The sequence below is a fragment of the Cetorhinus maximus genome, unplaced genomic scaffold, assembly GCF_964194155.1.
Source record: "Cetorhinus maximus unplaced genomic scaffold, sCetMax3.hap1.1 HAP1_SCAFFOLD_540, whole genome shotgun sequence".
NCBI lineage: Eukaryota > Metazoa > Chordata > Chondrichthyes > Lamniformes > Cetorhinidae > Cetorhinus > Cetorhinus maximus.
The window spans coordinates 58,903-74,518 of NW_027596482.1; the positions used below are offsets into that span (position 1 = coordinate 58,903).

The following is a 15,616-nucleotide window of genomic DNA, read 5'->3' on the forward strand; positions in this document are numbered from 1 at the left end:
TCATCCCGAGCAGCTCTGTGAGACAGGACTCTGTGCTCTACGGGCTGTTCCCAGGGACACACACCGAGACAAACATCAACTGCAGCTGGAGGATCATCAACTCAGTGAAAGAGGCGCTTTGGTCTGCCCGAAACTTGTTGGTCTTCCAGCACAAAGAGTTGTCCCCGACCGATTGTTGCGGACTGGCACAATCCAAAGTCCAGGACTACGTGCTGAGGGACGCACTAAAGCTTGGGGCAGCTGCCGCAAAGGCGCAATGGGGAAGGGTCGCTGTCTACGACCTTTCTACCACAGCGCACCGAGAGACTGGGAACTGTTTAGAGCCCCTCGGGCTGTACAGATCAAAATGAAAGGCTGTAAATGATTGTAATATTGTTTGTACTGATGCACCTGGTGATACATTTTGTAAAAGTTTAACCTGGATTGTACCCTTGTAATGTTGTTTTTGAAATGGTTTTGAATGTGATTGAAGATAATTTATGAATAAAGTATATTTTTACAAAAAAAAAAAATCTGTTCTTATCAGTTTAATATCTGATACGTCCCTTATCTGGGGACCATATATTAAATTGATTTTTGGAGCAGGGAGATGGAATAGGGGCTTGCTCCGTCCACTCCACGCATCGACCCGGTATTGCAGTATCTCTGGGAACGGTGCACCCTCCCCTTTCCAGGGGATTTTCAATGCTAAAAATAGTTTTCTTACAAACATCTGCTTTCTTTACTTCTCAACATGTACATGTTCCAAAATCCAACTTTCTTTCTTTCTCTCTCTCTCTCTCTCTCTCTCTCACTCACTCACCCGCAGCAGCTACACACAAAAAACACGCACTCTCACCCAACACTCGCCGGCAGGGCCGGCAGCAGATCCCTGATGGAAACAGTTAAGGATGCCAAGCTGCACGACGTCTTCAGCAACCCTGCAGACGGAGCGCAGCGTAGATACACCTGGTCGCGGCCAGACGGGTCCATTCGTTCCAGGATAGACTTCCTGTTTGTGTCCCGTGCATTCACAGTCAGATCCACCGACGTCAAGCCGGTGTTCTTCTCTGACCACTGCCTCCTACTGGCGGACTGCCACTTGGAGGAAGACCTGAGGGTGGGCAGGGGGGCATGGAAGCTAAATGTGCAACTGCTGACCCCAGAGAACATTGAGGAGCTCAAGAGGGATTACAAAGGTTGGAGAACTGTGAAACCCCTCTTTGAGTCCCTGACACACTGGTGGGAAGCGATCAAGGGAAGCATCAAGAGGTTTTTCATCCTCAAAGGCACCCAGAAAGTTAGAAAGGAACAGAGGGAAATGTCCCGACTCCAGAAAAAGATGCAGAATCTGCTGCGGCTGCAGTCGATGGGGGTCGATGTCAAGGAGGAGCTCCAAGAGGTGAAGGGCCAGCAAGCCTCGCACTTTGCCTCGGAGGCCTCCAAGATCATCTTCCGTTCCAGAGTCCGCTCCGTGGAGCAGGATGAGACGTGCTCACGTTTCTTCTTCCAAAAGGTACACAGAGAGCGCTCTGTGATCAGCAGCCTGAAGGAAGAAGACGGCTCAGTAAAGTCATCACGGTCCGACATTCTGAGGATCAGCAAATCCTTTTATGCCGGACTGTATGACGTGAAGCCCACGGACAGCACGGCCTCCCAGTCCTTCCTGTCCTCTATCACGGAGGTCTTAGACCACAGTACGCGAGAGAGCCTGGACAAACCGCTAACTCCTGACGAACTGACTAAGGCCCTCGAGTCCTTCGAGAAGAGTAAAACCCCCGGAAGCGACGGCTTGCCGGCGGAGTTGTATTGGGCTCTGTGGGACTTGATCGGGCCAGACCTGCTAGGAGTGTACGAGAGTATGCTCCTGGCCGGTAGTATGTCAGAATCCATGAGGAAAGGCATCATCACCCTCATCTACAAGCACAAGGGGGAAAGGGAGGAAATTAGAAATTGGCGACCCATTTCACTGTTGAATGCGGACTATAAGATTCTGTCCAAGGTCATCGCCAACCGGGTCAAATCCGCTCTGGAATTGGTGATTCACCCTGACCAGACCTGCTCTGTGCCAGGCAGGAAGATCTCTGACAGCCTGGCGCTGCTCAGGGATACGATTGCCTATGTACAGGACAGGGGTGTGGATACCTGCCTCATCAGCTTGGATCAGGAGAAGGCCTTTGACAGAATATCGCACACCTACATGGGGGATGTGCTCTCCAAAATGGGGTTTGGGGAGGGAATTCGAAATTGGATCCAACTGCTCTACACTAACATCAGTAGCGCAGTCTCAATCAATGGGTGGGAAACAGATAGCTTTCCGATTAAATCTGGAGTCAGGCAGGGCTGTCCTCTCTCGCCTGTCCTTTTCGTGTGTTGCATAGAACCCTTTGCCGAGTCCATCAGGAAGGATCCGGGCATAAGAGGAGTGACGATCCCAGGCAGTGGAGGCACTCAGGTAAAAGCCTCCCTGTACATGGACGACGTCGCCGTCTTCTGCTCGGATCCGCTGTCGGTGCGCAGACTGATGCACATCTGCGACCAGTTCGAACTGGCCTCGGGAGCCAAGGTAAATCGTGGGAAGAGCGAGGCCATGTTCTTTGGGAACTGGGCTGACCGATCCTTTGTCCCCTTCACTGTCAGGGCTGACGGCCTGAAGGTGCTGGGGATATGGTTCGGAGGGACCGGGGCATGCGTTAGAAACTGGAAGGAGCGAGTGGCTATGGTGAAGAGGAAACTGGGCATGTGGGATCGACGCTCCCTCTCCATTGCGGGTAAGAACCTGGTCATCAGGTGTGAGGTACTCTCGCTGTTGCTGTACGTGGCGCAGGTCTGGCCCATTCCAGACTCCTGCGCGACGGCGATAACTCGAGCCATCTTCCGCTTTATCTGGAGGTCGAAAATGGATCGGGTCCGCAGGGACGCGATGTACAAGCCTCTAGATAAAGGGGGAAAAAACGTGCCCAACATCGCCCTCATACTGATGGCCACCTTTGTGTGCGGCTGCATCAAGCGGTGCGTAGACCCTCAGTACGCAAACACCAAGTGTCACTACGTGCTGAGGTTCTACCTGTCCCCGGTGTTGCGAAGGATGGGTCTGGCCACGCTGCCGCGGAACGCTCCAAGTAGTTGGACCGTGCCGTACCACCTGTCCCTGGTGGAAAAATTGATGCAGAAAAACACCTTTGACCACAAGTCCATCAGGCAGTGGTCAGCACGTAACGTCCTAGAGGCCCTGAGGGATAAGGAGAGGGTGGACCCTGTGGGATGGTTCCCCGAGCAGACTGTCAAAGTCATTTGGCAGAATGCCTCATCGCCAGAACTTTCCAACAAGCACCAAGACGTAGCTTGGCTGGTGGTGAGAAAGGCCCTCCCCGTCAGATCCTTCCTACACGCCAGGAAGCTCACCCCCTCTGCACGTTGCCCTCGAGGTGGCTGTGGTGGGGAAGAGACCGTTGTCCACCTCCTTGTGGATTGTGCCTTTGCAAAGAAAGTCTGGAGAGAGATGCAGTGGTTGCTGTCGAGGTTCATCCCGAGCAGTTCTGTGACACAGGACTCTGTGCTCTACGGGCTGTTCCCAGGGACACACACCGAGACAAACATCGACTGCAGCTGGAGGATCATCAACTCGGTGAACGAGGCGCTTTGGTCTGCCCGAAACTTGTTGGTCTTCCAGCACAAAGAGTTGTCCCCGACCGATTGTTGCGGACTGGCACAATCCAAAGTCCAGGACTACGTGCTGAGGGACGCACTAAAGCTTGGGGCAGCTGCCGCAAAGGCGCAATGGGGAAGGGTCGCTGTCTAAGACCTTTCTACCACAGCGCACCGAGAGACTGGGAACTGTTTAGAGCCCCTCGGGCTGTACAGATCAAAATGAAAGGCTGTAAATGATTGTAATATTGTTTGTACTGATGCACCTGGTGATACATTTTGTAAAAGTTTAACCTGGATTGTACCCTTGTAATGTTGTTTTTGAAATGGTTTGGAATGTGATTGAAGATATTTTATGAATAAAGTATATTTTTACAAAAAAAAAAAAAAAAATCTGTTCTTATCAGTTTAATATCTGATACGTCCCTTATCTGGGGACCATATATTAAATTGATTTTTGGAGCAGGGAGATGGAATAGGGGCTTGCTCCGTCCACTCCACGCATCGACCCGGTATTGCAGTATCTCTGGGAACGGTGCACCCTCCCCTTTCCAGGGGATTTTCAATGCTAAAAATAGTTTTCTTACAAACATCTGCTTTCTTTACTTTTCAACATGTACATGTTCCAAAATCCAACTTTCTTTCTTTCTCTCTCTCTCTCTCTCTCTCTCTCTCACTCACTCACCCGCAGCAGCTACACACAAAAAACACGCACTCTCACCCAACACTCGCCGGCAGGGCCGGCAGCAGATTGGACGCTACGTCCAGATCCCTGATGGAAACAGTTAAGGATGCCAAGCTGCACGACGTCTTCAGCAACCCTGCAGACGGAGCGCAGCGTAGATACACCTGGTCGCGGCCAGACGGGTCCATTCGTTCCAGGATAGACTTCCTGTTTGTGTCCCGTGCATTCACAGTCAGATCCACCGAGGTCAAGCCGGTGTTCTTCTCTGACCACTGCCTCCTACTGGCGGACTGCCACTTGGAGGAAGACCTGAGGGTGGGCAGGGGGGCATGGAAGCTAAATGTGCAACTGCTGACCCCAGAGAACATTGAGGAGCTCAAGAGGGATTACAAAGGTTGGAGAACCGTGAAACCCCTCTTTGAGTCCCTGACACACTGGTGGGAAGCGATCAAGGGAAGCATCAAGAGGTTTTTCATCCTCAAAGGCACCCAGAAAGCTAGAAAGGAACAGAGGGAAATGTCCCGACTCCAGAAAAAGATGCAGAATCTGCTGCGGCTGCAGTCGATGGGGGTCGATGTCAAGGAGGAGCTCCAAGAGGTGAAGGGCCAGCAAGCCTCGCACTTTGCCTCGGAGGCCTCCAAGATCATCTTCCGTTCCAGAGTCCGCTCCGTGGAGCAGGATGAGACGTGCTCACGTTTCTTCTTCCAAAAGGTACACAGAGAGCGCTCTGTGATCAGCAGCCTGAAGGAAGAAGACGGCTCAGTAAAGTCATCACGGTCCGACATTCTGAGGATCAGCAAATCCTTTTATGCCGGACTGTATGACGTGAAGCCCACGGACAGCACGGCCTCCCAGTCCTTCCTGTCCTCTATCACGGAGGTCTTAGACCACAGTACGCGAGAGAGCCTGGACAAACCGCTAACTCCTGACGAACTGACTAAGGCCCTCGAGTCCTTTGAGAAGAGTAAAACCCCCGGAAGCGACGGCTTGCCGGCGGAGTTGTATTGGGCTCTGTGGGACTTGATCGGGCCAGACCTGCTAGCAGTGTACGAGAGTATGCTCCTGGCCGGTAGTATGTCAGAATCCATGAGGAAAGGCATCATCACCCTCATCTACAAGCACAAGGGGGAAAGGGAGGAAATTAGAAATTGGCGACCCATTTCACTGTTGAATGCGGACTATAAGATTCTGTCCAAGGTCATCGCCAACCGGGTCAAATCCGCTCTGGAATTGGTGATTCACCCTGACCAGACCTGCTCTGTGCCAGGCAGGAAGATCTCTGACAGCCTGGCGCTGCTCAGGGATACGATTGCCTATGTACAGGACAGGGGTGTGGATACCTGCCTCATCAGCTTGGATCAGGAGAAGGCCTTTGACAGAATATCGCACACCTACATGGGGGATGTGCTCTCCAAAATGGGCTTTGGGGAGGGAATTCGATATTGGATCCAACTGCTCTACATTAACATCAGTAGCGCAGTGTCAATCATTGGGTGGGAAACAGATAGCTTTCCGATTAAATCTGGAGTCAGGCAGGGCTGTCCTCTCTCGCCTGTCCTTTTCGTGTGTTGCATAGAACCCTTTGCCGAGTCCATCAGGAAGGATCCGGGCATAAGAGGAGTGACGATCCCAGGCAGTGGAGGCACTCAGGTAAATGCCTCCCTGTACATGGACGACGTCGCCGTCTTCTGCTCGGATCCGCTGTCGGTGCGCAGACTGATGCACATCTGCGACCAGTTCGAACTGGCCTCGGGAGCCCAGGTAAATCGTGGGAAGAGCGAGGCCATGTTCTTTGGGAACTGGGCTGACCGATCCTTTGTCCCCTTCACTGTCAGGGCTGACGGCCTGAGGGTGCTGGGGATATGGTTCGGAGGGACCGGGGCATGCGTTAGAAACTGGAAGGAGCGAGTGGCTATGGTGAAGAGGAAACTGGGCATGTGGGAGCGACGCTCCCTCTCCATTGCGGGTAAGAACCTGGTCATCAGGTGTGAGGCACTCTCGCTGTTGCTGTACGTGGCGCACGTCTGGCCCATTCCAGACTCCTGCGCGATGGCGATCACTCGAACCATCTTCCGCTTTATCTGGAGGTCGAAAGTGGATCGTGTCCGCAGGGACGCGATGTACAAGCCTCTAGATAAAGGGGGGAAAAACATGCCCAACATCGCCCTCACACTGATGGCCACCTTTGTGTGTGGCTGCATCAAGCGGTGCGTAGACCCTCAGTACGCAAACATCAAGTGTCACTACGTGCTGAGGTTCTACCTGTCCCCGGTGTTGCGAAGGATGGGTCTGGCCACGCTGCCGCGGAACGCTGCAAGTAGTTGGACCGTGCCGTACCACCTGTCCCTGGTGGAAAAATTTATGCAGAGAAACACCTCTGACCACAAGTCCACCAGGCAGTGGTCGGCACGTAACGTCTTAGAGGCCCTGCGGGAAAAGGAGAGGGTGGATCCTGTGGGATGGTTCCCCGAGCAGACTGTCAAAGTCATTTAGCAGAATGCCTCATCGCCAGAACTTTCCAACAAGCACCAAGACGTAGCTTGGCTGGTGGTGAGAAAGGCCCTCCCCGTCAGATCCTTCCTACACGCCAGGAAGCTCACCTCCTCTGCACGTTGCCCTCGAGGTGGCTGTGGTGGGGAAGAGACCGTTGTTCACCTCCTTGTGGATTGTGCCTTTGCAAAGAAAGTCTGGAGAGAGATGCAGTGGTTGCTGTCGAGGTTCATCCCGAGCAGCTCTGTGAGACAGGACTCTGTGCTCTACGGGCTGTTCCCAGGGACACACACCGAGACAAACATCAACTGCAGCTGGAGGATCATCAACTCAGTGAAAGAGGCGCTTTGGTCTGCCCGAAACTTGTTGGTCTTCCAGCACAAAGAGTTGTCCCCGACCGATTGTTGCGGACTGGCACAATCCAAAGTCCAGGACTACGTGCTGAGGGACGCACTAAAGCTTGGGGCAGCTGCCGCAAAGGCGCAATGGGGAAGGGTCGCTGTCTACGACCTTTCTACCACAGCGCACCGAGAGACTGGGAACTGTTTAGAGCCCCTCGGGCTGTACAGATCAAAATGAAAGGCTGTAAATGATTGTAATATTGTTTGTACTGATGCACCTGGTGATACATTTTGTAAAAGTTTAACCTGGATTGTACCCTTGTAATGTTGTGTTTGAAATGGTTTTGAATGTGATTGAAGATAATTTATGAATAAAGTATATTTTTACAAAAAAAAAAAATCTGTTCTTATCAGTTTAATATCTGATACGTCCCTTATCTGGGGACCATATATTAAATTGATTTTTGGAGCAGGGAGATGGAATAGGGGCTTGCTCCGTCCACTCCACGCATCGACCCGGTATTGCAGTATCTCTGGGAACGGTGCACCCTCCCCTTTCCAGGGGATTTTCAATGCTAAAAATAGTTTTCTTACAAACATCTGCTTTCTTTACTTCTCAACATGTACATGTTCCGAAATCCAACTTTCTTTCTTTCTCTCTCTCTCTCTCTCTCTCTCTCACTCACTCACCCGCAGCAGCTACACACAAAAAACACGCACTCTCACCCAACACTCGCCGGCAGGGCCGGCAGCAGATTGGACGCTACGTCCAGATCCCTGATGGAAACAGTTAAGGATGCCAAGCTGCACGACGTCTTCAGCAACCCTGCAGACGGAGCGCAGCGTAGATACACCTGGTCGCGGCCAGACGGGTCCATTCGTTCCAGGATAGACTTCCTGTTTGTGTCCCGTGCATTCACAGTCAGATCCACCGAGGTCAAGCCGGTGTTCTTCTCTGACCACTGCCTCCTACTGGCGGACTGCCACTTGGAGGAAGACCTGAGGGTGGGCAGGGGGGCATGGAAGCTAAATGTGCAACTGCTGACCCCAGAGAACATTGAGGAGCTCAAGAGGGATTACAAAGGTTGGAGAACCGTGAAACCCCTCTTTGAGTCCCTGACACACTGGTGGGAAGTGACCAAGGGAAGCATCAAGAGGTTTTTCATCCTCAAAGGCACCCAGAAAGCTAGAAAGGAACAGAGGGAAATGTCCCGACTCCAGAAAAAGATGCAGAATCTGCTGCGGCTGCAGTCGATGGGGGTCGATGTCAAGGAGGAGCTCCAAGAGGTGAAGGGCCAGCAAGCCTCGCACTTTGCCTCGGAGGCCTCCAAGATCATCTTCCGTTCCAGAGTCCGCTCCGTGGAGCAGGATGAGACGTGCTCACGTTTCTTCTTCCAAAAGGTACACAGAGAGCGCTCTGTGATCAGCAGCCTGAAGGAAGAAGACGGCTCAGTAAAGTCATCACGGTCCGACATTCTGAGGATCAGCAAATCCTTTTATGCCGGATTGTATGACGTGAAGCCCACGGACAGCACGGCCTCCCAGTCCTTCCTGTCCTCTATCACGGAGGTCTTAGACCACAGCACGCGGGAGAGCCTGGACAAACCGCTAACTCCTGACGAACTGACTAAGGCCCTCGAGTCCTTCGAGAAGAATAAAACCCCCGGAAGCGACGGCTTGCCGGCGGAGTTGTATTGGGCTCTGTGGGACTTGATCGGGCCAGACCTGCTAGGAGTGTACGAGAGAATGCTCCTGGCCGGTAGTATGTCAGAATCCATGAGGAAAGGCATCATCACCCTCATCTACAAGCACAAGGGGGAAAGGGAGGAAATTAGAAATTGGCGACCCATTTCACTGTTGAATGTGGACTATAAGATTCTGTCCAAGGTCATCGCCAATCGGGTCAAATCCGCTCTGGAATTGGTGATTCACCCTGACCAGACCTGCTCTGTGCCAGGCAGGAAGATCTCTGACAGCCTGGCGCTGCTCAGGGATACGATTGCCTATGTACAGGACAGGGGTGTGGATACCTGCCTCATCAGCTTGGATCAGGAGAAGGCCTTTGACAGAATATCGCACACCTACATGGGGGATGTGCTCTCCAAAATGGGGTTTGGGGAGGGAATTCGAAATTGGATCCAACTGCTCTACACTAACATCAGTAGCGCAGTCTCAATCAATGGGTGGGAAACAGATAGCTTCCCGATCAAATCTGGAGTCAGGCAGGGCTGTCCTCTCTCGCCTGTCCTTTTCGTGTGTTGCATAGAACCCTTTGCCGAGTCCATCAGGAAGGATCCGGGCATAAGAGGAGTGACGATCCCAGGCAGTGGAGGCACTCAGGTAAAAGCCTCCCTGTACATGGACGACGTCGCCGTCTTCTGCTCGGATCCGCTGTCGGTGCGCAGACTGATGCACATCTGCGACCAGTTCGAACTGGCCTCGGGAGCCAAGGTAAATCGTGGGAAGAGCGAGGCCATGTTCTTTGGGAACTGGGCTGACCGATCCTTTGTCCCCTTCACTGTCAGGGCTGACGGCCTGAAGGTGCTGGGGATATGGTTCGGAGGGACCGGGGCATGCGTTAGAAACTGGAAGGAGCGAGTGGCTATGGTGAAGAGGAAACTGGGCATGTGGGATCGACGCTCCCTCTCCGTTGCGGGTAAGAACCTGGTCATCAGGTGTGAGGTACTCTCGCTGTTGCTGTACGTGGCGCAGGTCTGGCCCATTCCAGACTCCTGCGCGACGGCGATAACTCGAGCCATCTTCCGCTTTATCTGGAGGTCGAAAATGGATCGTGTCCGCAGGGACGCGATGTACAAGCCTCTAGATAAAGGGGGAAAAAACGTGCCCAACATCGCCCTCATACTGATGGCCACCTTTGTGTGCGGCTGCATCAAGCGGTGCGTAGACCCTCAGTACGCAAACACCAAGTGTCACTACGTGCTGAGGTTCTACCTGTCCCCGGTGTTGCGAAGGATGGGTCTGGCCACGCTGCCGCGGAACGCTCCAAGTAGTTGGACCGCGCCGTACCACCTGTCCCTGGTGGAAAAATTGATGCAGAAAAACACCTTTGACCACAAGTCCATCAGGCAGTGGTCAGCACGTAACGTCCTAGAGGCCCTGAGGGATAAGGAGAGGGTGGACCCTGTGGGATGGTTCCCCGAGCAGACTGTCAAAGTCATTTGGCAGAATGCCTCATCGCCAGAACTTTCCAACAAGCACCAAGACGTAGCTTGGCTGGTGGTGAGAAAGGCCCTCCCCGTCAGATCCTTCCTACACGCCAGGAAGCTCACCCCCTCTGCACGTTGCCCTCGAGGTGGCTGTGGTGGGGAAGAGACCGTTGTCCACCTCCTTGTGGATTGTGCCTTTGCAAAGAAAGTCTGGAGAGAGATGCAGTGGTTGCTGTCGAGGTTCATCCCGAGCAGTTCTGTGACACAGGACTCTGTGCTCTACGGGCTGTTCCCAGGGACACACACCGAGACAAACATCGACTGCAGCTGGAGGATCATCAACTCGGTGAAAGAGGCGCTTTGGTCTGCCCGAAACTTGTTGGTCTTCCAGCACAAAGAGTTGTCCCCGACCGATTGTTGCGGACTGGCACAATCCAAAGTCCAGGACTACGTGCTGAGGGACGCACTAAAGCTTGGGGCAGCTGCCGCAAAGGCGCAATGGGGAAGGGTCGCTGTCTAAGACCTTTCTACCACAGCGCACCGAGAGACTGGGAACTGTTTAGAGCCCCTCGGGCTGTACAGATCAAAATGAAAGGCTGTAAATGACTGTAATATTGTTTGTACTGATGCACCTGGTGATACATTTTGTAAAAGTTTAACCTGGATTGTACCCTTGTAATGTTGTTTTTGAAATGGTTTGGAATGTGATTGAAGATATTTTATGAATAAAGTATATTTTTACAAAAAAAAAAAAAAAAAATCTGTTCTTATCAGTTTAATATCTGATACGTCCCTTATCTGGGGACCATATATTAAATTGATTTTTGGAGCAGGGAGATGGAATAGGGGCTTGCTCCGTCCACTCCACGCATCGACCCGGTATTGCAGTATCTCTGGGAACGGTGCACCCTCCCCTTTCCAGGGGATTTTCAATGCTAAAAATAGTTTTCTTACAAACATCTGCTTTCTTTACTTTTCAACATGTACATGTTCCAAAATCCAACTTTCTTTCTTTCTCTCTCTCTCTCTCTCTCTCTCACTCACTCACCCGCAGCAGCTACACACAAAAAACACGCACTCTCACCCAACACTCGCCGGCAGGGCCGGCAGCAGATTGGACGCTACGTCCAGATCCCTGATGGAAACAGTTAAGGATGCCAAGCTGCACGACGTCTTCAGCAACCCTGCAGACGGAGCGCAGCGTAGATACACCTGGTCGCGGCCAGACGGGTCCATTCGTTCCAGGATAGACTTCCTGTTTGTGTCCCGTGCATTCACAGTCAGATCCACCGAGGTCAAGCCGGTGTTCTTCTCTGACCACTGCCTCCTACTGGCGGACTGCCACTTGGAGGAAGACCTGAGGGTGGGCAGGGGGGCATGGAAGCTAAATGTGCAACTGCTGACCCCAGAGAACATTGAGGAGCTCAAGAGGGATTACAAAGGTTGGAGAACCGTGAAACCCCTCTTTGAGTCCCTGACACACTGGTGGGAAGCGATCAAGGGAAGCATCAAGAGGTTTTTCATCCTCAAAGGCACCCAGAAAGCTAGAAAGGAACAGAGGGAAATGTCCCGACTCCAGAAAAAGATGCAGAATCTGCTGCGGCTGCAGTCGATGGGGGTCGATGTCAAGGAGGAGCTCCAAGAGGTGAAGGGCCAGCAAGCCTCGCACTTTGCCTCGGAGGCCTCCAAGATCATCTTCCGTTCCAGAGTCCGCTCCGTGGAGCAGGATGAGACGTGCTCACGTTTCTTCTTCCAAAAGGTACACAGAGAGCGCTCTGTGATCAGCAGCCTGAAGGAAGAAGACGGCTCAGTAAAGTCATCACGGTCCGACATTCTGAGGATCAGCAAATCCTTTTATGCCGGACTGTATGACGTGAAGCCCACGGACAGCACGGCCTCCCAGTCCTTCCTGTCCTCTATCACGGAGGTCTTAGACCACAGTACGCGAGAGAGCCTGGACAAACCGCTAACTCCTGACGAACTGACTAAGGCCCTCGAGTCCTTCGAGAAGAGTAAAACCCCCGGAAGCGACGGCTTGCCGGCGGAGTTGTATTGGGCTCTGTGGGACTTGATCGGGCCAGACCTGCTAGGAGTGTACGAGAGAATGCTCCTGGCCGGTAGTATGTCAGAATCCATGAGGAAAGGCATCATCACCCTCATCTACAAGCACAAGGGGGAAAGGGAGGAAATTAGAAATTGGCGACCCATTTCACTGTTGAATGTGGACTATAAGATTCTGTCCAAGGTCATCGCCAACCGGGTCAAATCCGCTCTGGAATTGGTGATTCACCCTGACCAGACCTGCTCTGTGCCAGGCAGGAAGATCTCTGACAGCCTGGCGCTGCTCAGGGATACGATTGCCTATGTACAGGACAGGGGTGTGGATACCTGCCTCATCAGCTTGGATCAGGAGAAGGCCTTTGACAGAATATCGCACACCTACATGGGGGATGTGCTCTCCAAAATGGGCTTTGGGGAGGGAATTCGATATTGGATCCAACTGCTCTACATTAACATCAGTAGCGCAGTGTCAATCATTGGGTGGGAAACAGATAGCTTTCCGATTAAATCTGGAGTCAGGCAGGGCTGTCCTCTCTCGCCTGTCCTTTTCGTGTGTTGCATAGAACCCTTTGCCGAGTCCATCAGGAAGGATCCGGGCATAAGAGGAGTGACGATCCCAGGCAGTGGAGGCACTCAGGTAAAAGCCTCCCTGTACATGGACGACGTCGCCGTTTTCTGCTCGGATCCGCTGTCGGTGCGCAGACTGATGCACATCTGCGACCAGTTCGAACTGGCCTCGGGAGCCCAGGTAAATCGTGGGAAGAGCGAGGCCATGTTCTTTGGGAACTGGGCTGACCGATCCTTTGTCCCCTTCACTGTCAGGGCTGACGGCCTGAGGGTGCTGGGGATATGGTTCGGAGGGACCGGGGCATGCGTTAGAAACTGGAAGGAGCGAGTGGCTATGGTGAAGAGGAAACTGGGCATGTGGGAGCGACGCTCCCTCTCCATTGCGGGTAAGAACCTGGTCATCAGGTGTGAGGTACTCTCGCTGTTGCTGTACGTGGCGCAGGTCTGGCCCATTCCAGACTCCTGCGCGACGGCGATCACTCGAGCCATCTTCCGCTTTATCTGGAGGTCGAAAATGGATCGTGTCCGCAGGGACGCGATGTACAAGCCTCTAGATAAAGGGGGAAAAAACGTGCCCAACATCGCCCTCATCCTGATGGCCACCTTTGTGTGCGGCTGCATCAAGCGGTGCGTAGACCCTCAGTACGCAAACACCAAGTGTCACTACGTGCTGAGGTTCTACCTGTCCCCGGTGTTGCGAAGGATGGGTCTGGCCACGCTGCCGCGGAACGCTCCAAGTAGTTGGACCGTGCCGTACCACCTGTCCCTGGTGGAAAAATTGATGCAGAAAAACACCTTTGACCACAAGTCCATCAGGCAGTGGTCAGCACGTAACGTCCTAGAGGCCCTGAGGGATAAGGAGAGGGTGGACCCTGTGGGATGGTTCCCCGAGCAGACTGTCAAAGTCATTTAGCAGAATGCCTCATCGCCAGAACTTTCCAACAAGCACCAAGACGTAGCTTGGCTGGTGGTGAGAAAGGCCCTCCCCGTCAGATCCTTCCTACACGCCAGGAAGCTCACCTCCTCTGCACGTTGCCCTCGAGGTGGCTGTGGTGGGGAAGAGACCGTTGTTCACCTCCTTGTGGATTGTGCCTTTGCAAAGAAAGTCTGGAGAGAGATGCAGTGGTTGCTGTCGAGGTTCATCCCGAGCAGCTCTGTGAGACAGGACTGTGTGCTCTACGGGCTGTTCCCAGGGACACACACCGAGACAAACATCAACTGCAGCTGGAGGATCATCAACTCAGTGAAAGAGGCGCTTTGGTCTGCCCGAAACTTGTTGGTCTTCCAGCACAAAGAGTTGTCCCCGACCGATTGTTGCGGACTGGCACAATCCAAAGTCCAGGACTACGTGCTGAGGGACGCACTAAAGCTTGGGGCTGCTGCCGCAAAGGCGCAATGGGGAAGGGTCGCTGTCTACGACCTTTCTACCACAGCGCACCGAGAGACTGGGAACTGTTTAGAGCCCCTCGGGCTGTACAGATCAAAATGAAAGGCTGTAAATGATTGTAATATTGTTTGTACTGATGCACCTGGTGATACATTTTGTAAAAGTTTAACCTGGATTGTACCCTTGTAATGTTGTTTTTGAAATGGTTTGGAATGTGATTGAAGATATTTTATGAATAAAGTATATTTTTACAAAAAAAAAAAAAAAAAATCTGTTCTTATCAGTTTAATATCTGATACGTCCCTTATCTGGGGACCATATATTAAATTGATTTTTGGAGCAGGGAGATGGAATAGGGGCTTGCTCCGTCCACTCCACGCATCGACCCGGTATTGCAGTATCTCTGGGAACGGTGCACCCTCCCCTTTCCAGGGGATTTTCAATGCTAAAAATAGTTTTCTTACAAACATCTGCTTTCTTTACTTCTCAACATGTACATGTTCCAAAATCCAACTTTCTTTCTTTCTCTCTCTCTCTCTCTCTCTCTCTCTCTCACTCACTCACCCGCAGCAGCTACACACAAAAAACACGCACTCTCACCCAACACTCGCCGGCAGGGCCGGCAGCAGATTGGACGCTACGTCCAGATCCCTGATGGAAACAGTTAAGGATGCCAAGCTGCACGACGTCTTCAGCAACCCTGCAGACGGAGCGCAGCGTAGATACACCTGGTCGCGGCCAGACGGGTCCATTCGTTCCAGGATAGACTTCCTGTTTGTGTCCCGTGCATTCACAGTCAGATCCACCGAGGTCAAGCCGGTGTTCTTCTCTGACCACTGCCTCCTACTGGCGGACTGCCACTTGGAGGAAGACCTGAGGGTGGGCAGGGGGGCATGGAAGCTAAATGTGCAACTGCTGACCCCAGAGAACATTGAGGAGCTCAAGAGGGATTACAAAGGTTGGAGAACCGTGAAACCCCTCTTTGAGTCCCTGACACACTGGTGGGAAGTGACCAAGGGAAGCATCAAGAGGTTTTTCATCCGCAAAGGCACCCAGAAAGCTAGAAAGGAACAGAGGGAAATGTCCCGACTCCAGAAAAAGATGCAGAACCTGCTCCGGCTGCAGTCGATGGGGGTCGATGTCAAGGAGGAGCTCCAAGAGGTGAAGGGCCAGCAAGCCTCGCACTTTGCCTCGGAGGCCTCCAAGATCATCTTCCATTCCAGAGTCCGCTCCGTGGAGCAGGATGAGACGTGCTCACGTTTCTTCTTCCAAAAGGTACACAGAGAGCGCT

General features: G+C 52.6%; 5 pseudogenes; all 5 read left to right on the forward strand.

The window, feature by feature from the left end:
- The first annotated feature begins 490 nt into the window (after nt 1-490).
- Nucleotides 491-665, forward strand: LOC144674034 (U2 spliceosomal RNA; annotated as a pseudogene).
- A 3,328-nt stretch (nt 666-3,993) lies between these two features.
- Nucleotides 3,994-4,173, forward strand: LOC144674027 (U2 spliceosomal RNA; annotated as a pseudogene).
- Nucleotides 4,174-7,521: 3,348 nt separating this feature from the next.
- On the forward strand, nt 7,522-7,696 carry LOC144674035 (U2 spliceosomal RNA; annotated as a pseudogene).
- Nucleotides 7,697-11,042: 3,346 nt separating this feature from the next.
- Nucleotides 11,043-11,223, forward strand: LOC144674032 (U2 spliceosomal RNA; annotated as a pseudogene).
- Nucleotides 11,224-14,567: 3,344 nt separating this feature from the next.
- Nucleotides 14,568-14,748, forward strand: LOC144674033 (U2 spliceosomal RNA; annotated as a pseudogene).
- Nucleotides 14,749-15,616: the final 868 nt, after the last annotated feature.